General features: G+C 40.1%; 1 protein-coding gene and 1 long non-coding RNA gene across 11 annotated transcripts in view; one reads left to right on the forward strand and one right to left on the reverse strand.

Moving 5' to 3' along the window:
- The window catches only part of ZNF652 (zinc finger protein 652), a 122,951-nt gene extending 109,295 nt beyond the window's left edge, over positions 1 to 13,656 (reverse strand). The window contains exons 1-3 of one of the 7 annotated variants that reach the window (XM_069064376.1): positions 13,010 to 13,107; positions 5,974 to 6,083; positions 2,860 to 2,896 (exon numbers count right to left, since the gene is read on the reverse strand). The gene's annotated coding sequence lies outside the window, so the exon portion shown is untranslated. Of the gene's footprint in view, positions 1 to 2,859; positions 3,300 to 3,630; positions 3,650 to 5,973; positions 6,084 to 12,404; positions 12,547 to 13,009; positions 13,147 to 13,534 lie in introns of those variants that run through there. The other 6 variants (XM_069064375.1, XM_069064380.1, XM_069064377.1 and 3 more) reach the window with 6 other exon arrangements.
- Positions 12,195 to 22,948, forward strand: part of LOC138143167 (uncharacterized) — a 42,872-nt gene continuing 32,118 nt past the window's right edge. Inside the window, exons 1-2 of one of the 4 annotated variants that reach the window (XR_011163627.1) lie at positions 18,985 to 19,122; positions 20,327 to 20,557. This is a non-coding gene — a long non-coding RNA (uncharacterized lncRNA). Of the gene's footprint in view, positions 12,310 to 13,507; positions 13,697 to 18,984; positions 19,123 to 20,326; positions 20,558 to 22,948 lie in introns of those variants that run through there. The other 3 variants (XR_011163628.1, XR_011163626.1, XR_011163629.1) reach the window with 3 other exon arrangements.

The raw sequence follows: 22,948 nt of genomic DNA on the forward strand, positions 1-22,948 counted from the left end.
GTTTCCCCTCAGACGTCTCTCTTTCTAAATAAACTATTGTTTATGTTTAAACTAGCTTCTTTCTGGCTAAAAGAATTTGCATTGTATCACTTTTAAATCCAAATTTGAAATACTCATTAATCTCATGCAATTACTATTTCATGATATCTGAAATAAAAATGTATCAGTTAAACAGTGGAGGATCATCAACTTTCATAAAGACATGGTCTAGATAATATGATAGAGTCAACCTGCCATCTAAAATCAGCCTTTTGTTAAGTGTGGGGTTTGTATTTTGTGTTAGATTAAGGTCACAGTGTATATAAGTTTAAATATTTCCTCTACCTCAAGATGATGGGAAGAAATGAGCCATGAATCACAGCCATTTCAAGGGAGGTCATATTTTCTCTCTGATGTGAACATATTTTTCAAATGTAATTTGAATCCATTCTCATTTTCAACATTAAGTTTTAAAGAAATGCTACATTACTTAAGATTTAAATGTACTTTGTACAGAATAACCTAGTTTTTTGCCTTTAACAAAATGTTTGGAACATCAGAATTTTACAAAAACATCAATTATAAAAGCAGATGATTTTTCATCTGATTTTAACATTATTATATCCCTAAATCTCTGCTGTGTGTCACAGACCATTACTTTTTCCCTTTGTGGCTAACCTTCTAGATAACAGCTGTATTCCAAGATAATTTGGCTATAATTACCAGATAACCATAAACAGCTTGTAAAAGAATAAGGTCTAGTCTACCAAGACTTACACTAAAATAAAGTCAGAGTGGCACATTCTAAACCTTACTACTTATAAAGTCATCTGGTTTAAATCTTGACTCCCTATTACCTCCAAAATAAAATACAAAATCTTCTGTTTAGAGTCCAAAGACTTTCACATCCTGGCCCTTTCATCATTCTAGTCTTCTTATACCTTACTTAACCCCACATACCCTGAGATCTGTCACACTGGCCTGGCTGTTCATTACACAATGGTCACTCCATTCTTTCAAATCAAGGCATTTTCAGTGGTTGTCCTGCCATGCTTGGAATTCTCTACTTGCTATTTCCACCTCCAAGCTTCTCTAACTTCAAGTCCCAGCTAAAATCATACCTTCTACAAATAAACCTTTCCTAATCTCCCTTAATGCTAGTACCTTCCCTCTCCTGATTATCTCCAATTCCAACATATCATATATGTGTCTGTATGTATGTATATATGTATAAACACACAGAGTCATCCAGTTGTTTCAGACTCTTCTTGATTCTATTTGGCGTCTTGCAAATATACTGGAGTGATTTGCTATTTTCTTCTTCAGCTCATTTTACAGATGCAAAAACTAAGGCAAACAGGATTAAGTGACTTGCTAGTAAGTCTAGTAAGCTAGGTCACAGCTAGTAAGTATCTGAGGCCACATTTGAACTCAGGAAAATGAGCCTTCCTGATTCCAGGCCTGGCCCTCTATCCATTGCACCATCTGGCTGCTACACATGTGTTTGTGTGCGCGAGTGCATTGTGTGTGTACACCTGTGCGCACGTGAATGTGTGTGTGTGAATATCTTATTTGTTTATAACCAAGAGCAGAAACTGTCTTTTGCCTTTCTTTACATCACCAGCACTTACTACGCAGTAGGTGTTTAATAAATGTTTACATATTGATTCTCTAAATTAACAAAAAAAAAACCCTACATACCAAACCTAGCAAAATCAATACTGAAATTACTACTGACATCATGGTATTGTGTAAGATGCCTCCTAGATTGGTACTTTAAAAAAAATTACATTTAAGTGATTGCCTAGAAGACTAGACAATTTTGATCAAATCAAGTTTTCACTGCCAAAGAGAAATTTCAAGGAATTAACAAGTTCTGAAACAGAAAAATGTTTACATATTATAAGCCAAGGTCTCCCAGTCTAGTCAGTGTTTAAAGTTCACAGCTACCTATAAAACAGTTGTTGTACTTGGTCAACTGTAGACATAGTTACAATGGTCATGTCACCAGACCTTTTAAAAATTTAAACCAAAATGTCTTCGTACTTATATAGACTTAAGTTTACATGCTGTCATGTAGACAATCCATGGAAATGACATTACATAACATTTTAAATATCAGGAGATGACTGTGGTAACTTTGATAAGCATGATATGCATTACCATTTCAGATACAATGATAAAGGTAAAATCTGAAGTTCACAGAAAAAGTATTCTCTAAAGTATTATGCTTATAAAGTCACCTTTCCTCACATTAAGCTCATATTTATTTTTTTAAAAGAAGATTTAGTATAAACTAGCTATTGGGAATTTTCTCAAAATGTTAAAATTTCACCTTACCCTTTAACGACACACTAAAAATGAAGTAACAGAAACCAGTTCTACACCATTCTATATTCATTATCTATTTTACTTTAGAACATTAATTTTTTTTTCCACCTGTGGCACAGTTAAGGTTAACTTTTATTAAGTATTCTTTGCAAACTGAAACATCACAACTTAGGGACCAGACATGATAAAAGTTTTTTCAGACTGGGTTGGTGGCAAACAAACATCAAATGTATAAATATATGTATGTATATATACATTCTCATTTTATCCTCAATATCTTAAAGTTGATGACTGCAAATCCTTGCAAATAAAAAAGCATTAGATATGTTAGTTTTTATTATATCTTTATCATGTATGATTTTTAAAATAAGATAGATTCACAGCATCTATATCATTAGTCTGAAATAACAAGCAGATTTATTTTCTGATCAAACCAAGGTCACAAATACATACTTCTGTCTCCAACAAAAGAAAAAAAAATCCAATCACAAGAAAAATGTCAAGATCTACCATGTAATGTACTTTAATATCAACATATCACTAATTTACCTGTTTCTGTGTCACTAAACAGGTTGTCCTTCCATACCTGGAATAGTACAATAGAAAAAGCACAAGATTTGGAATCAGATAAAGTAGGTTTGAATTCTGGCTCTGACACTACTCCTGAGACACCTGAATTTCAGTTTCCTCATCTATAAAATAAGGGAGCTGTGACTCAATTACCTATAAGGACCTATTCAACTTTAAATCCATACATCATCAAAATTCTCCATCCTTACCTCCACCTCTTTAAACTCCTATATTCCACCAGAGGCAGTTGGTAGTGCAATAGGTTAGAGTGGTGGACCTGATTTCAGAAGACCTGAGCACAAATACAGCCTCCAACACTTACTAGTTTTTTGACATCAAGCAAGTCAACGTAACCTGTTCGCCTCAGTTTCTTCAATTGTAAATTAATGGGGTTAACAACAGCACCTACTGCACAGGGTTGTCATGTGAAATAAATGAGACATTTGTATTTAAAAACAACAACACTTAGATCAGTACCTGGCACATATTAGGTACTATATACATGGTTACTTCCTTTGCCTTCCCCTTCCCCTTCCCCTTAGGGTTCAATTCCAGGACAAATTCCTACAAGAGGCCTTTCCCAGTTACTAGTGCTCCTCCTCCCCAAAATTATTTTATTTTGTACTTATTTGTGTTCATGTGATTTCTCCCCAGAATATAAAGTTGTATGTGAGTTACTTGGGACAAGCAATAATTTTGATATGATTTCATTTGGGACAGTAATGATCATGCATGTATATTACTGCTTACCTGACCAGGTGAAACCAGATTAAGCTGGCTTCCTCATCTTTAGTTAGCTGTCAGTTATTGGTTTCATGCCATACACATGTTCCACTGCTTTCCTGTGTTTTCAGTTCTGTGATTTTTAAAGAATGTCCATGTTTCCAAGGAAACATGCAAAAGTTGTAGCTCTTAAAAGAATATACTTCAATGACTATTAGTGATATTTTAGAGACCACAGGTATGGGAAAATCAATTGACTGAAGGATCATTCAAGCTCACAATGAATTACAATCAGTCCCATCAAAGTGTAGTCAAAAGCAGAAAAATGCAAAAAACTAACAAAAACATTGTTGCAAAACAGCCTAAATGATCTTCAGAAAAGAAGCAACCATCTTCAGAGACACTTGACAGCTAGAGGGGTTGTTGATTCTTCTACAACTAGGAGCAGTTCTCAAACTTTTTGGTCTCATGACCTTTTTACACTCTTTAAAATTATAGAGGCCCCTAAGAGCTTTAATTATATGGATTATAGCTATTGACATTTTGCCATGTTAGAAATTAAAATTGATAACATGAGCCTATTTTATGAAAAATATATTTTTCCAAAACAAAAAACTACAAAGAGTAGCAATGTTTTTTTTTATATTTTTGCGAATTTCTTTAATATTGAGCTTACTAGAAAACAGCTGGATTCTCAAATCTTCTTCTGCAGGTTTGGCTGTCAAATTGATCTTCCTAAAGTACGGGTCTATTAAACAAATGAGTGGTTCCTCCACCAGAATCAAATATAAAATCCTATTTCGCTGTCAAAGCCCTTCATAACCAAGCTCCTTCCTAACTTTTCCAATCCACATAACTCTGTGATCAGTGACACTGGTTTCCTAACTATTCTTCAGACACAACACTCCCTCTCTTACTCTAATTTTCTCTGACTGTCCCTCATGCCTGGAACACTTTCTCTCTTAATCTCCACTTCCTAGCTTCCCTGGCCTCCTTCAAGTCCCAGCTAAAGTCCTCCCTTCTGCAAGAAGCTTTTCCCAATCCTTCTTAATCTCTGTGCCTTCCCACTTAGACTGCCATCAATTTATTCTGAATATATCTTGTTTATATAGTTGTTTGCAGGTTGTTTCTCCCCTTAAGACTGTGAACTGCTTGACAGCAGGGACTTTTCTTTGTATTTCTTTTCATCCCTAAGACTTATCACAGTGCCTAGCACATGGCAGGTAGAGTTAACTGACTGGTTGAAATATGTAAAGAAAATTCACCCTCCCAAATATGCAGTTGGGAAATGGAGTATTTTAAAATTCTTTTCATATAATATGGATATTCCTCTTTGATACTATGCCAAAATTCAACAAGTGATAGATTCCTAATGGTTAGTTGCAATGTGAATGTGAAACCAAATCAATGAGATTTTTGTAGTTATGTTAAAATCCATTGATCTATCTTGCACTTTGAATGAATCTTTTAATCATGCATAATATTGTAATACTATACTCTGGTCATTTTGAAAATATTAGTTCAGTGTATTATACAGATTTTCTAAGGGTGGACATATTTCAAGACACAATACCCCCCAAAATCACATTCATTAATATCCCAACCACTATCATCAGAAAAGTCTTTGCATATTGGGCTGCCAAGCTCATGATAGCAAATACAAGTTTTCCAAAATCTAATTTTCACTTCAAAGTTCAAATTTTATCACCGGCAACAAATATTGCCAGTTGTTTTCCTTGAAGTGACTGGATCAGTTGAGAAAATGTCTGCTAAATCAGTTGTTCCTTTAAGTAAACATGCTGTTCCATGAAAAAGTGACTAGTTTAGCATACAATCCTACAACTGCTTTTGCTTGAGACGTGCTACTTTAATATGCAGCAAAAATGTTTTATCCATATTTCTCAATTTTTCAAGTAAAATATTAAAAATATGTATACTTAAAGGTTGAAATTTTTAAAAATTAGTAATTTTTATTGCATCATTAAGGATATTCTAAAGTAAAACTGGAATTAAAAAAAAAACTTGGAGTGGCAACAAAGAATACAATGACCACTTGTACAGTTTGGTGCTACTGCCTTGATTTGGGCTAAGACATCATCAGTGTTATCCACCATCACTTTTGTACCATCAGTGCAAATGTCAACACAGTTGTTCCAGGATAAACGAAGATATTTTTTAAAGTTATTCAACATTTTAAATATTTCAAGACCACATGTGTTTGCTATCAGGCACTGACATAAAAGAAATTCTTCCTGTATGGTTAGTTGGTGCTGATCTTGGACAAATACAAGCAAAACAGTAAATCCAGTCACATTTACAGATTTGGTTTTTTTTGGCTTTTTGGAGGGCGATAGGGGTTAAGTGACTCACCCAAAGTCCCACTGCTAGTAAGTGTGTCAAATGTCTGAGGCTGGATTTGAATTCAGGTGCTCCTGACTCCAAGGCCAGTGCTCTATTCACTGCGCCACCTACACACCCATCTGTAAAAAGACATTAACTCAGTCTTCACATCTGCAGCTAAATCTTTAGTTCACTGGTCGACCATATGGCCTTTGGAAAACTCCACTCTATTTTTGTGAAAGAACAAGAGTGAAAAAGTCAAATAACTTTACTATTACAATAAAAATAGTTTTGTCCTCAAGGATTTAAAAAATAAAACAAAATAAAGCAAAATGGCCTCACAGCTTCCCAGGGATCCTCACACCATTCTTTGATAACTGCTCCTCGACAAAGTAAGGTAGGCTTCTTGAAGTAGGAAGAACAGGGGGTAAAAAATCAGTTAAAAAAAAAAGATGCTAACCATTGCTATGAAGGAAAAAAGCTTGTCATGGACAAGACAACACAAAAACTGAAACACTGAAGATTAGGAAAAGGTGATTTTTACTGATGAAACTCACTTTTTCATTTAAGAGTATACTGTCATTTAAGAGTATACTGTCAGAGGAAGTTCAGGTAAGCCTATAAGATCTATGCATCTTCATTAGACTGTAAAACATCCACCCCCAAATAGTGTTTTAGAGATTATTTTTTTCCACTTCCAAAGGGTCTGGAAATCTTGTCTCCAAGAAAAGATTGATTGAGGCGGCTAGATGGCACAGTGAACAGAGCACCAGCCCTGGAGTCAGGAGGACCTGAGTTCAAATCCAGTCTCAGACACTTGACACACTAGCCATGTGACTTTGGGCAAGTCACTTAACCCCAATTGTCCTCCAAAAAAAAAAGAAAGAAAAGAAAAGAATGATGAACTCTGACAAATATTGTAATATATAGAGAGGTAGAATTTTTCAAGCATTAGAAATTCCTAAAAGGAAATGAAATACTGTCATGCAGCCTTGTACATTCCACATGTCATAAAAGGTTAAAAACTGTATCCAAGAGATAAACATGTTTCAATGGCTGGGGAATTTGTCTGATTTAAACCCCAAAGAAAATCTAGAGGTATATCAAAGCTAGACTCAGATATAAAAAGTAGTAAAGTTTACTCTATAAGCCAATAATTATTTTACTCTGTCCCAATATTGTGTACATTACTCTAAAGTTATTTAAGGCAAAGACCATTTTTCCTTTTTGTCTTTGTATCCTCAGTAGCCAGTGTTTGATATCACATAGCAAGTGCTTAATAAATGCCTGTCAAACTGAACTACACACTAAAATGTACTTAAGTAATATGTGATAAGGCAAAGAAAACAGTTCCAATAAGGTCCAAAGGGGAATCTGATGATTGTCACAATGTATTCAAATTTATGATCTTCTTATCCTCCCTCCCCACCAATTCTACTCACACAGAGACACCTAAAATCTATAGTTCTATATCTATTAATAGACAAAAGAATCCAGGAAACCCAAATGAGTCAAACTTATGATACCATTCCCATTACACTTGAAAACTATGCTATCCAACTATTCTTTTCTATTACTAAATCTTTCTTCCAAGTGACCCCTTTTCACAATTATTCACCGGTGCCTGAAAACTTATAAGTGAAAAGTAGCAAATTCACTTGAACTTAATGCAACAAAGAAAAGGAAGTAAAAAGGAGAGACAGACAAACCATATAGTAAAAGTTCAGCATTACTTGGCAAAATGCATTTTTTTTAAAACATGTAATTCAATCATCTAGACAGGTTATGAAACCCTCCGGGTCTGCAAGTAGAAGAAAAGGCTCCAATTAATTTCCCATAATCTTCTGGGTATCTCCTCTATACTAAACATTTTCTAATGTTGCATATTAATTTTATGTCCAAGCTTCCTCTCCCCTACATGCGATCAAATCCAGTCTCAGAAACTTACTAGCTGTGTAAACTTACTAATACTGGGCAAGTCAATTTAACCTCTGTCTGCTGGCTTCATTAACTGTAAAACGGATTGTAATAGCATCTATCTCAGTTTTGCTGTTAATATCAAACGAAATAATTATCTGTACTCAGCACAGTGTTTGGCATATAACATGTACTTGTGTTTCCTTCCTTCTTTGAAAATGTAAAGTCTTTTAGAGAAGAACCTGTATTTTATTTCATATTCATATCCCCAGGGCCTAGTACAGTGTTCTTACAAATAGTAGGCAATTAATAAGTGTTTATTGAATTGGATTGCCCTGGACCCACATAGCACACAGTATTATGTTTCTGTTCTATATTTTGACCTTGCTTAAAGTTTTGGAAAGCACTCTCTTAAAGCTAAGTTGAACAGGAATGCATTGTGGTAAAGACCACTGTTTATCATGCACTAAGGTAACTGGTTTAAAAATTCTAGGCAGTTCTAATAACAAAGGAAGAGTAGATCCCATTGCAAAGAAACCAAATGCATTAACTATGAGTCTATACTATCACAAAAAAAAGTCAGGAACTTTTGTGGTTTTAATGCCATTAATCATGATAAAATAATCCAATACTACAGAAATCCTACTTTAAAAGCTATTTCATGGAATAAAACTTCTTGTGCCCTTAGATTCAATTTCCAATCTACTGCATAGTGGCTCTTGGATTACAGAAGGAAAAAAAATTTAATGCCAAAGTTTATCATAAAATTGCATTCCTAGCTAGAAATAAAAGGTAGGAAAACAAATATATTACCAACATAGCTAACTTTGTGGGGAGTTGTTAGAATATGATGCTTTTCCTCATCTTTTCCATATTAAAGTAAAAAGGCTAAGGTATTCCATTCTATATTCTGGAAACAGGAGTTTATGCTGAGAAACCTCTGTCGGCAATGTAAGTTCAATAACAGCATAAAGTCATCAGTATTTTTAAAAATGAAAAAACTGATATAAGCAATTCTATATCAAAAATCAGATTAACTGTAAAGTAAGTGTCTGATGTCTCTCTACTGATTCCACTAAGCACTCTAGCCTGCATTAACCACGAAAATTTACACAAGGCTTTCCACGTGATTCAGCTCTGGACACAGAACTCATTGAGACATGTTAATGTTCTAAAACACCCCTTTCACCACATAAGCTCTGAATAGGCTTAAACAAGCACTGCCTGTGGGTAACACTGTAGAATTTGGAGCAGAGTTTTATTGTCTCCACCAAGATCAGCCAGCCATGGAGCAACAAATCAAAGTTCCAAAAAGCACCTGCAAGATGCAGTTATGCTCCAAGTCAAATATTTGCAACTTTTTGTGTCCTAAATCTGCATAAAGAAAGTATGTGGATCATAGGCTTTTAACCTGTAAATCTACTGCCTGTTAGTGAGCCAAAATAAACTATAGTTCCATCCCACCAGATCACTTGCTTCCTTCAGCTAAAAAGTCCCATTCTCCTACCCACGAAAAATTTTGCACTAACTTCTCCAACAGAACAAAACTCAAATGCTGAATTATCTAGTGTGATCTGACAGCTGACAAGAAAGTCATCTTAAGTGGTTAACACAAGATATTCAGTCTCTGTGAGGAAATGCAAAGCAGTCCCCCTTCCTTAGAATCATTCTCAAATATGAGAAAACATAGTATTCTTCTTGGCAGTAACTCAACTGACTTTTTAGAACAGAGGAAATGAAACTAAGGGTCTACCCAGATTTCTTGCACTAAATTATAAAAAAAAAAAAACCTTCAGAACTGATAATCAATTTCTTGCTCCTATTTCAGCTTATTACACCATGCTTCAAAAAGTTACAAAAATATTACTTTTTTTCTATAGAGCTGAAAAGTATTTTCTTACCAATACTACTTCCAAAACTCAGAGAGCAAAATGGAAACACTCTTGCGCTTCACTAAATCACATCTAAGACCACAGTTTGCAGAAAGTAGGTGTTGTTCCTCTGAGTGGGAGCTGCTGATCTGAAACCTCCTAAGGGAAGGGTGTCTGAAGAAGAGAATGTCAAAGAAACTAAGGCAAGCTGTTTGTATTAATGAGAGTGAGCTGCTGGCACCACTACTATCTCAAGAGTTTCACTGCTATGCAATTGTTTTCCAGTTTCCAAGCTCTAAACCTGGCAAAGAAACTACTGTTCTCACAGCCATACATGTTATATGATCAGCTGCTCTGTGGTGTGTGGGTGTTTAACTAGGTAAGTGAATGGCTAGAAGGGGTTCTGCAATATTAAACCAAGGAAGCACATTCTCCCCTGAGATTTTAATGCTCTCAACAGGCTGTCATTACACTATGACAACAACCAAAAAACCACCATCCTAGAAATTCTGAAATTGTTTGAGTGCTTGAAACTATCTTTATCAGTAAAACTGAAGGTGTGACATAAACAAAGAACATAAATACAGCTGATGATCCAAGCCAGTTAAACATATGTTTATAAAATAATTGTTTTTCAAACTGTGACATTTGCACCATCAGCATGTCACTTGATTTTATTACCTTATATTAATTAGCTAATTGTTAGGTGACTATTGGGATAAATAGCATTCTTTAGGTATGTGAAAGTGATTTTTAAATCAAAATTCAAAACAGGATCTCTCACCTGTAAGAGCTGATTAACATTATGATCAAACCTTACATTTAAGAAACCCAAAAAATATTAAGATTAAAATATTAAGAACTTTAAAGGATTCCTAAACTTTCAACTGAAAAATATTATTAAAATTCTAAACTAGTAGCAATTAGAACTGTGTTTAATATGATTTGTCTAAGTTCCAGAACAACATTCAATGTAGTTGAGAATTTAATAAATTCTTCTTGATGGTTCAAGACATTTCACCAAAAGACATCTGATTTTATTATTTACCTGCTGGTTGAACTAATAATGTTCAATTCCTAAGTGTGGGTGAACTCTAAACATGAATCTAAATTCCCTTACTGTTAGTGCAAATCTATCTCTAAAAAACATTTTCCCTCTGTTCAGTTACAGACCTACCAAAATTGTTGATACCTGGTGCCATTTATAGGTAATTAATTTTTGAATTACTGGCTAATCAAGAGATGATTCAAATGGTTACATCCAGAAACAAAAAGCCCCCAAGTAACCTAAAACTATATTTAATAAAGTTGTGGAAAACTCTTAGCAAACCAAATACACTGCTATAGGAAAGACAGTCTCTTTTTGACAGATCAAGAGCAACCAACTGCAAGCCAATAAGATACTGACTCTTCTTAGGCATTATAAAATAGGTCACACACTCTTACCATACTCAAAATGAAGCAGATTTCACATATTTATCAATCTACTGATCTCTACACAAAAGTTGTTTTGACTTCCAACTTTTAACTTTTCTTGGAGTGATTTCTTACATATCTTCTGTATTTTCATAGTGAAATTAGTAGCTAATCTACATGTAACCTTTTAAAAGTATCTAATCCATCTTATTTATTATCCAGAAGGCTACAAAGTAAAACAGATGCTTTGCAATTGATATGATTCCTAGAAAGAGATACTTTCATGACCACTGGGATTCAGTTATACTTAAAATATTACATAGGAGGCTTACAAGACTATCTTAAGTACAAGTTCACAGTTAAGAAGGGAACATCCCAACTTCCAAACCTGATGTGATGTAACTCATCATTCACAAATCGATCTTCCTTTAGAACATCCCTCCTATTCAGTACATACAGCTCAGCAACAGCTCCTCCTCATTCATAGTGCATCTACCACTGTCAACAAAGCATGTGCCAGTTGCCACTCTCAGAACAATAAAGATTTGATCATCTTCCCAATATACACAGATATACCCCCTCAAAAGATCACTCATACATTCACTACCTCTGGCCTACAAATGTGAAACTTAAAAGGAAAAATTTTTCCCCCCAAAACACACATCATATGCCTCCAGATCAAATGGAAATACTATTTATTGCTATAATAATCCTGTCTCCTCAGTACTAGGGTATGGCTGAGGCATTCAAGAGATCCATGTGAGACAGCACAAGGCAGACTCTATGATAATGATCCTTGACTCTGAGGAAGGTCTAAGGAAAACAGAAATCCACTCACAAGAAAGCACCCTAAGAAACTGGCTGAAGAGGGCTGGCATCTTCCAAATGTCAAAGCATACTCCAAGAGATTTAAAAGCACATGCATCCCCACACAGACACAACCCCACCACTCCCCGAACTGGCTCTTCTACCACTGAAGCTTTTCAGGAACCAGGAATTCAAGGTGTTTGTATAATCAAAAGATTCGGCACTTTGCCAGGAAGAATACATGCACTGTTAGATAACGCATTTAGAGAAATTTGAAGGTTGTGTGTAGATTGCTCTGTGCAGAGGAATCCAGAAGCACCTGATCCACTCCAGACATCCTTTGACAGTGCACATGGTGTGTGGGGGAAGTAGCCGAGGGTGACACTACCTTCAGAGTCTCCATTCTAGCAACCTAGAGCCAGGTTGGAGAGAAGGGGATGCATTACTCACTGGAGTGAGTTTGATGTCTGCGGAAGGGGCGTTCGGTAGATGCATTTTCTATCCCAGTGGCACAGGCATAATACTCCTTGGAGGTTAGAGGTTTGGACGCAACCTCAAGGCGGGGGAGGCAAAGATAGGTGCAAACCACCAGCTGCAGGGCAAGGAGAATGCTAACAAGCGGACCTGGTGCAACCCCTCACCCGCCCACCCCCAAACCCACAACCGAAGCAACCCCCGCCTCCCCCCTCGGGCCTCGGGGGCAGCGAGCTGGCCATACAAAACAGGAGTCAAGCCCGGCTTCCAAAGGGGAAGGTCGGAAGGGGAGAGCCCGGCGCCCCCCACGCCACCCCCACACCCCCGTCATGGAAGCGCCCGGGGCCTCCCCGCGGGGCGGAGACCGCTCCGGCCTAGTGCGTGCAGCCGCCGCCTCAGGAAAGGGTTAACCCGGCCCCCGGAGCCAGGCCCGATCCCGGGGGGGGGGGGGGGGGGGGGGGGGGGTGTGAGGGGGGAAGGAGGGGCGACAGGGGAGGAAGGGGTGCTGCCGGGAAGGGCCGAGCCGCGGGCGGCTGCGGCGGCGGCGAGGTGGGGGCGGGAAGGGGCCCGTCCGTACTCACCCGGGCCGGCCGCCTACGCCGCCTCCGCCGCCGCGGTCCATCCCTGCGGCTGGGGGCCTGTCGCCGCTGCGCTCGCTCGAGTAACCACCGCCCGCCCGCCCCGGGCCGGCCCCTCCCCCCTCCCCTCCCTTCTCTTCGCTTCCTTTCCCTTCACTCCCCAACAGGCTCTCTAATGAGGGCCGCTCCTCAGTCCCGGCCGCCGCCGCAGCCGCAGCGCTACGTGGCCGCCGCTCCGACGTCTCGCGACTCCCTTCCGAGCGCGCGAGGGCGAGCGGGGCCGGCGGGGCGGGCGGAGGGGGCGGGGGCTCGTGGAGATCGGTGGAGCGTCGTGAGTCGGGGAGGGAGGGGGGGGGGGCGCGGGGGGGCCCCCCCCCCCCCCCCCCCCCCCCCCCCCCTCCTTCCCCCCCCCCCCCCTTGCAAAGAGTGATTCCAACACCTCCCTCCCACTCACCCCCCCTTGGCATCCCGACCGCTGTTTAGCACCGGTGCGCATGCGCGGCCCCTCTGGGGCTGGCCCGGGCGCACCTTTTCTCTCTCTCCTGCCACAAAGTGAACGCTCCGCCGCCTAGATAACCGCCAACTCCCTACTCCACCCCCGCCCGCACCCTCCTCCTCCCACTCTCCAGCGCCCAGGTAAAGGCGACGACCGCGCATGCGTACCACCTGGGGAAGCTGGTGGTCACTGGAGTAAGAGGGGAGTGGTCACTGGGGGCGTGGGGGAAGAGGAAGGTTCCAAAAGTGGGGTTCTAGAGGGATCGGGTCTGCAATGAGAGAGAAGGGAGAGAAAAGAGGTTAGGATCAGAAAAATAGAGCTTAGGTGAGGGTTGAGAGAGGGTGGAATTGGGTTTTAGAAGAGACCGGCATTTATTGAGTGCCTAGTGTATGCAAGGCTTTGTGCTGTGTGTGTGATATAAGTAGAAGGAGGAAAGACTGGGTCCTTTCCCTCAGAGAGCCTACGGTCTAGCCAAGCAGACTAGAATGCTCGAAAATCGAGATTTAAATAACAGTCTGATACCCCAGAGAGAGGGAGGACTGAAGGTAGTTGTTCAGTTGTGTCCAACCCTTTGTGACCTTGTGGACTATAATATGGCCAGTACTGGGTATTGGGTTTTCTTGCAAAGATGCTGGTGTGGTTTGCCATTTCCTTCTCTAGTAGATTAAGACAAACAGGGTTAGGTGACTTGCCCAGGGTCACATAGCTATTAAGTGTCAGCGCCCCATTTGAACTGTGGTCCTCCTGACTCCAGGCCTAGCTGCCTTGAGAAGTGGTGGGTTCCCAGGAGTTTCAGGAGAGGGAAAGTCTCGTGTTGGAATGGGATCCTAGAACCCCAGAACTGTAAGGTAATTAGGGTTATGTTTGGTTGTTCTCTTTTGCTTAATTAATATTTATTGAATTGAACAGATGGTTTGCAGAAGGTTACACAGCCGGTCATTGGTCACATTACTAACTCATGGTTAGAAATTTATAATATCACTAATGAAGTAAAAAAAATATCCATCTTCAGAACAAAGGAACCAGTGTCCTTAATATAGATGGATACATCTGTGTATGTATATATGTGTATACATGCATACATATGCACATCTATCTATATAAACATACGCATGTGTGTACATATATACACATACATATATATGTAAGGAACGAAGGTTCCTTACCAAGGACAAAGAGTATTGGTAGACTGAGATCACCAAGATCAGTACCTCCCTTCCCCATCTCTAGCCAAAGCTTCCTTGAAGTTTTCCTACTGGGAATTTGATTGGCCCTTTTGCACTTGGAATTCTAACCCATGATCCTTTATTAAAAGCACATTTTAGATTTTCCTATACTGAAGTCACCCTCTGTTTCACACAAACCTTTTTAGTACAGGTGCTGTTCCACAGGAGCAGAGAAACCCAAGGGAGGGAAACTTAGAGGATGGGGAGAAATTGAACTTGACTCAAAACCACAAAAGGGAAAGAACAGAAATTTTATCAACATAAGGGTCTGATTTCCTGACTCTGAACCTTGCCCCTTCTAAGCACAAAGGAAGGTGCTATTGATTCCAAATTCATGTAAGCACCAGACTGCCAGTGCTTCTATTCTTGTCACTTTGAACCAAATTATTCAGTTGTAGATATTTTCATTGAATGACCTTTGAAAATGATAGTACATATAACCAGTCAGGTAGAAAATGTTCTGGTACCCCAACTGAAATCCTTAGTGGAAAAATATTTAAGCAGTAGTGGGAAGCATTTAGTTAGATGTAAGAAAGAAAGGTCTTAAGGCTAGTGAACCCTTAACACAAGACCTTGAGTAAATCATTTGACTTCTCTTGGTCTTACTTTCCTCACCTATAAAATAAGACAGTTGGATTAGTTAATATCGATGGCCCCCTCCATCTTTGATGTTCTGTGATTCTAAATGACTAAGTATTTTCTTCCCAAGGGTTTTTCAAAGGCACTAGACAGGGCTCCTTTTCCCAGTATGCTTAGGCTGCCCTAGGTTAAGGAAGAAGGATGAATGTGAAACTCCCAGGAAGAATCTGTTGTTACAAGGTAATTTTTCTTGTAGGGCTGACAGACTTAGTCTGAGGGAATACTACAGATCCACACTGTGACTCTCTGGTGGTATAAGGATGACTCCCTTTGTAGATATCTCACTACTCTTATTCATTACTTTATTAATGCCCCTTCTCCTCCCTTCTTTCCCCACGCCTGGATCTGAGGAATCCCAGAGTCTGGTCTCAAGGGCCTTATGTAACTCATTCTTGCTAATGCTAAAGCCTTGGGGCTGCCTCAGTACACAGTGTATATCCCTGGTCCCTAGGATTTCTGTTTCTTGGGCTGCATCATCCTCATCTTGAACTTTTCCCCTTAAGTATTTCCTGACATAGAAACTAATGCCAAGCCAGCCTGATAGCTAGAAAACAAAGTGTGTGGGCTGTGTGATCTCAGCCCAGTGCCTCTCTAGTCTGGACAATCTTGTTACAATTAGGCAAAATCATAACAGATGATATTGAACTTGGTGTCAATCAATAATAGTCAGTGAACATTTATTAAATGCCTACTGTGTACCTACTAAGTGCTAGAATACAAAGAAAACCAGAAGATAGTCCTTTCTCTTGAGGAGCTCCCAAATGGGGGAGACAGTGTACAAACAACAATGTATATAAATAGGCTATGTCCAGGATAAATTGTAAATAATCAACAGAGAGAAGGGACTAGAATTAAGAAAGTTTGGGAAAAGGCTTCTTGTACAAGGTAGGATTTTAGCTGAGACTTGTAGGAAGCCAGAGGAACCAGGAGGCAGAGTTGGGTACTGTGTGGCATCCACATCTAGCCTTCCTCAGGGTCTGATTCAAGAGAGAGAGGCTTCCTGGCCTTGGATTAGGGTCCACTTCACAGGGTGGACTCCTAGACCCACATTAACTGACTAGGTCTCCTTGGTTTTATGAAAGTATCATATTCGCCTACTGTTTTAAATTTTTCCTTAGTAAATGGAAAAGCAGAGGATTTGTAATTTCCTACATGTAAGGAACTCCTTTCCCAGAGCTATCACTACAGTCTCTATTTGGTAGTTAAATTCTAGGGAGTTGCATGAAGCAGATAAAGATTGAGTGATTTGCCTAGATTCCGAGTGAGTCGAAAAATTTGAACACAGGCCTTTCTGGCTCCAGGACCACTATTATCCACTATAGTCAACTGACCTCTAAATATCTTCAATTGATTTAGTTTAAAAGGCTTGTAGGAATATATGGTTGGATGAATTAGCACATAAGCTCCTTTCTTGGGGGCAAGGATTGTTTTACTGTTGCCTGCAGTATAGTAAATGCTTTTTCCTTCTTTCAGTTGGACATCTCTTAAGTTTCTGCCACAGGCTAATAAGCCTGTGCCATAGGCTCAGCCTATGACAAAAATAGTTCCTGTTTTCAGTGAACTTGCTGAACACATACTGAACCCACTTTCACTTTAGTGTACCTTTCATGTACTTATGGTGAGTATGAGATTATTGAGATGGGCTTGGATTCTCATCTAAGCAGGCCCTAAGGCATCCCAAGTTCTCCAAGCTCTCATCCCATAAAGCTTGTTTCAAGACCTTAATGGAGTTTGGTTCCATGGGGATCATTTGTGGGGTAAGAGCAATCCAGGCAGGACTTTTGGCTTCATTGGTCAGACTCACTGAATGAACTTTGTCTTCCCCAGACCCATCCCTAAGAGGAGTGTTGGCAGATGCTAAACAAATTATATTGTACACCCCTCCCCCGCAAAAAAAAACCATTTGTATACAGGTGAAATCATCAGATTACAATGAACATCAAAGACAGCCCTTAGAGGAGAAAAGAGGAAGATTTGCTGGAGTGGGCTACATGGAGGGGTAGTCCTATCCTTGTTGCCTTGAGAATGGTGGGTTATGGATTGACTCTATGTATAGTGAGTTATGAATTGATTTTATATATCTATCAGCCCCAAGATTGTTTCCTTTGTTGTTTTTTTTTCATTGATGCCACTGCCCCTCTGTTCGTAGCTAAGTCAATAACCAGACAGCGGTCAACATAGCATGCCTCAGTGCCATAGTGTGATTTATCATTTTCTAAGGCTCCAGTCTTCTCTTGACCTCAGTTTCCCCAAGCGGAAGATTTGAGTGCTGGTTATTTTGACATCATCATTCTCATCTAAGAGTGTTTATTAAACTTTCCTTTGTGCTTGTCACTGAGCTGGACACCATACAGAGAGATTTGGCCTCTGCCCTCTGGGAGTTTGATCTATAATGGACAGCACAGATTTGGACAAACATTAAGGAACAGTGTGACTCTGAGGCAAGTTCACAAACAACAATGAATAAATGAATGAAGTAAATAAGGAAAAGTATATTGACATTGTCTATATATCATTGTTTTCCAGGTTGGGTGAGGGGTTTAGACCCCTCTCCATGTCAGTTTGCTTTTTAACAGAGAGGAGAAACTCTGATGCCAGCCACAGGAAGTTCCCTAGCTGTCTCTAAAATGCATGCCATTGGTCAATGGGTGGGTGGAGTGGGTGGGAGACCCAAAAGCAAAGGAGAGTGGATAGCTGTAGCACACCATCCTCACTGTCAAAAGAATAACTCTTATCTCCTGCCCTAAGGCCTGCTGGACTAGGCATTGCTTCAGCAGTTGACAATTTTATATAAAACTCTTTCACATTATTTTGTTTGAGTCTCATTTCCATTTTAAAGATGAAAAAACTGAGATTCCATTAACTAACCAAAGTGACTATTCCCCATGGCCACATGGCTAGTAGTGCCAGACTGGAATTCCAACCCAGATCTCTGTTTCCTAGTGTAGTATTTATTCTGCTGTACAGTGCTTCCTTTTTAATGTAAGGCAGGGTGATTTCTTTCTTTGTTTTTTTTTTTATTTACAAATACTGGGTGACCCATTATTGTAAAGTGGGAAGTAGGAATTTTCAGTTGCATTTCAGGAAATAGGGATTCTTTCCTGGTAAACAGAAAGTTTTCAATTTAGCATCATATGGGACTCCCAGAAATGTTTTAAGAATGAGAAGTAGAGGCTGTGTAATCCTTCAAGATTGAGCCCATTCTCTCTATGCTTGCTGTTTCAGGTCAACATCCTGCCTCTCAATCCAGTTTTGGCCCTTCCTCCCCCACCCTTTTGGCCCTAAGGCCACCTGTAGCAAGATGAACCTGAGGAGTTAAGCCTAGCTTGTCCCGCTCCTTGTTAAAGAGGCCAAGGGTTTCTTTACAACACTGCTTTTAATTGTTATGTGTAATTGACATAACACATGCCCCAGAGGCATTTGATGAGGTCCAATTTGAGAGATGATTTTTTAAAAATTGGAATAAATTAATTAAAGAAGGCAGCTGCATGGGGCTTCGAGGCAATGCCAGACTCTGTAATTCAAAACCACCCAACCCACCCAACCGTCCCCACAAGCAGGAAGAACAATCCCTGTCAGTTCTAGCCCAGGATTGATTGGGCTGAGAGATTTGGGGCAGGACTGTGAGAAGTGGGGACCTGGGCAAGCTGTCGTTGATTTCCTTGATCTTCAAGGCCCCTAAGAAAGGTGTGGAACCTTATTTGAGAACAAGGAAGGAGCTAGTAGGGGAATGAAGAGAAATATGAACATGACAGGTATGGGGGTGGGGGTGAAAGGAGATCTATGGGATTATGGGGGAGAAGGAGAATGTAGCTGTCCCACGGGTGGGGGCTACAATTTTGAGGGTTAGTGGGCAGAAGAAAGGATTACAAGTAGTGCTAAAAAAGGTTTGTTAAAGAGGGCAGAGAGAGACCCAAGCCTGGAAGGGAGCCAGTAGGGACGAACCAAAGCAGGGAAAAGGTGGAGTCTGAGTGTGGGGGTGGTAGCAAGGTGCCTGAGGCCTCAGCTTTTAATGGAGGTGCTAATTAAACCCCTGACCTGAGGTCACTGAAGGTCCCGTGGCAACTCTTCAGAGGAGCTGGGGTAATAACAATAACAACAATAATAATAACAATTAAGGATAATGAGACTTTATCTGCTGCAAGTTGTTCCTAGAGCTTTGTAGACATTAAGTTATTAATTCTTCCACACCCTCAGGGCTATACTTTCTCCCTTGTTTGTGGGATGGGGTGGGGAACATCCATGGGAGAGACAGCCTACATTTGGCCTTTAGACTACAGTGTCCCTTCCCCAGCTAGGCCCAGTGAGTGTCCTAGGCCAGATGGCTTAGTTTACAAAAAATCTAGTGCTCTTATGGACAAATTATTATGGGATCCCCTGTGTCTCTGTACAATGTATTTAAATTAATGCTCATTGGGAAACAACTCCTTTGCAAAACACTGTACAGGCAAATTGTCCTACTTGCCCTTGCCACGTTCCATCTCCCAGCCTTGTACAGGCTATCCTCCATGCCTGGAAGACTTCCTCATCCCCTTGGCTTGGAATTCCTAGTTTCCTTCAAGGCTCAACTAAGGTACCATGGTCCTCCTCTACTGAATAGATTAAATAACATCCACGGTAACATGGTGAGTAGGTGTTGGAAGCTGGACTGGAGCCCAAGTTTTCATTGTCCAAGGCTGGCCCTTTGTCCACTACCACATCACATCTGAACACAAAAGACAGCAGTCTACACGTTGCTTAGCTCATACTTTCCAAGGAACTCAGGACTTAGTTCCCCTCACACCAAATTGTTAATTCGCCCTACTGTACCCCCACACACATAAAAGAAATACTCTATTTTGTATTTACTCATCTTTATGTGTATGCTATTTCACTCTCATGTAGAATACAGAATGTCCCTATATAAGCTCTTTAAGGGCTGGAACACTAGCTTTTTGTCTTTGTGTCTCTGTATTCCAGCCACCTGACACAGAGTGGTGCATCTCTTAGTAGATACTTGTTGAATTGGATTCCTGGGCCAAATATTTACAGAGGATGGACCACAGAAGGATCATGAACCTGTTTTGTCTTTGTCATGGAGTCAAGTGACACTACCCCTAAGCCCCAGGGGCTTGAAGATTTTTCTTTAACTTCAAACTAGAATTTTGAATGAACTGTCCAAAAATGGAAATGGGATGGTTTCTTAGAATGGTGAGTTTACTATCACTGGAAGTATTCAAGCTGAGTTTGGGTAGGGATGTTACAGAGTAAAGTATTGGACACCTTGGCCTCTGAGATCCCATGATCCAATATGAGATAGCAGTGGAGGGCCAGAAAACAGTTAACAGATATATTTTGATCTCCTAATATGGGTGAAACAATACATGAAGTCTGGGACAGAGAAGAAATGGTATCTGCCTCGTAGTCACTTCCAAAGTTAATGGGAGAGACAAGGAACATAGACACAAAGTGATGAGAACAGTTCTAGAACACTGGACGGAGTCAACAAGGACAGAATGCAGCACTGCAAATTAGATACACTATAGGAACTTAGAATAAAGGAACAGTTAGAGCAGGCCTATACAACGTATGCCACGTGGGCTACTTGCAGTGTCTCCACGGATTTCGGGCAGCCTGTGAAAAATAGGGAAGATGTAAAAGAAAGTAAAGATGTAACAAGTGCTTTGTCTGAGCCCTGCTTAACCCCCTTCCACTAGTCACTATTGTACTCAACATGTAACTTGACAGGTGGGTTGCCACTGTGTACTCTCTCCTGTTTGTCACATGACCTGCTGCAACCAACCATTGTCAGTCTATCTCTAGTCTGAGAGGAGCAATTTTATGATAAATAAAAATCTTAAGTAATATATATAATTAATTGATATTAATGGAAATTTCCCTTTTTTAAAAAAGTATGGTTTATTTGCAAAATAGTGTCATCATTAATTATGCCTTTACTTGGAAAGTAAACCACTAAAAACCTATCTGAGGCCCAAAGGAGTTTAGCCTATTTTAATTTTGGCCCCTACCTACTGCCAAGTTTTGCAGGTCTGAGTTAGAGGAAGGGACAGATTCATCACAAACCCTGGATTTGGATTCTGGAGACTTGGGTTTGAATTCCAGCTCTGCCACTTTCTACCTCTTTGTCCTTGGGAGAATCATTTCACTGCCCCAGACTCATTGTCCCCATCTGTAAAATGAAAATGTTGGTCTTTAAGATCCCATCTACTTAGGGGCAGCTAGGTAGGGGTGGCTAGGTGGCACAGTTAATAGAGCACTGGCCCTGGAGTCAGGAGGACCCGAGTTCAAATCCGAACTCAGATACTTAACACTTACTAGCAGTGTGATCTTGGACAAGTCACTTAACCCCAATTGCCCCTCCAAAACAAAAGATCCCGTCCACTTTAAATCCTACAATCCACATTCAGAAAAAAAGCTGTTTGGAAAACTCAGATCTTGAGCCAAGTCTTAAAGGAGCTAGTGGCCAAGAGTCAGTAAAGAGGAAGGAGGAAGGTGTACCAGGTTTCAGAAAGAGAAGCTGACAGACCAGCTAGACATGTGGCAGGGTTGGAGCAAACATTTTGGGTTAACCATGAATCTGAGAGGCAGAAGTGTACATAGGGCCAAGCACTGCAAATAGTAACTATGGCTCTAAATCCCATGTCCCTAGAGTGAGCAGGAGGGAGGGAATTGGAGGCAGATTTTCAATAACCCTGGCACATACTTAGAGCTATTTCCATCAGTCTTATGTGGGTGAGGAGTGGGAAGAGGGTCAGTTCTGTGATTTTATCTCTCTGGGGAACTCCTGGCATGGAAATTCCTTCCAGTAATACAGATCTGCAAGGCTGTAATTTAGTTTTAGAGAGCTGCCTGAGGCACTAAGAGATTAAGTAACATCCAGGGTAACATGGTGAGTAGGTGTTGGAAGCTGGACTGGAGCCCAAGTTTTCCTTGCCCCAAGGCTGGCCCTCTGTCCACTACCTCATCATATTTGAACACAAAAGACAGCAATTTACACATTGCTTAGCTCATACTTTTCAAGGAACTCAGCACTATTCAGTAGTATAATTCTCATTCAGCCTCCCCAAGGCCCTATGAGTTAAAGGCAAATGGGAGACTTAAGTTTCTGAGAGGAAACCCTTTACTTTTCTTAAATCTGTGCCCAAAAACTGGTGAATGATCATTTATCTTGGACTCCTAGATTATTCTGCATTTCCTTTGTACTCTATCTAGCCTTCCTGGCTTTTCTTGTAGTCCTTACTGCAGGAAGACACAAGAAAGGAAGGTATGGAATATAACATTTGAGGCATTGACAGTTAACCCTCTACAAATATGGAAGGAACATGGGATTTGATGACTGAAGGTCTGAGTTTGAAATTTGCTTCTACCACTATACTACCCAGGTGACCTTGGGCCAGGAAACTGTACTTTTCAGACTCTCAGTCTCTCTGTTAATAACATGAGGGAGTTTTACTAGGCCCCTTCCAGTTTTATGTCTGAAAAGTGACCTGGAGCAATTATTCAATTCAACAGATATTTATCAGATGTCTTCTATATATGAGCACCAGGCAAGGTGCCAGGGACAGAAACAGAAATGAAATA

The sequence above is a fragment of the Petaurus breviceps genome, unplaced genomic scaffold (assembly GCF_028583685.1).
Source record: "Petaurus breviceps papuanus isolate PSGF00001 unplaced genomic scaffold, PetGlider_PUasm1.0 90630, whole genome shotgun sequence".
NCBI classification, from domain to species: domain Eukaryota; kingdom Metazoa; phylum Chordata; class Mammalia; order Diprotodontia; family Petauridae; genus Petaurus; species Petaurus breviceps.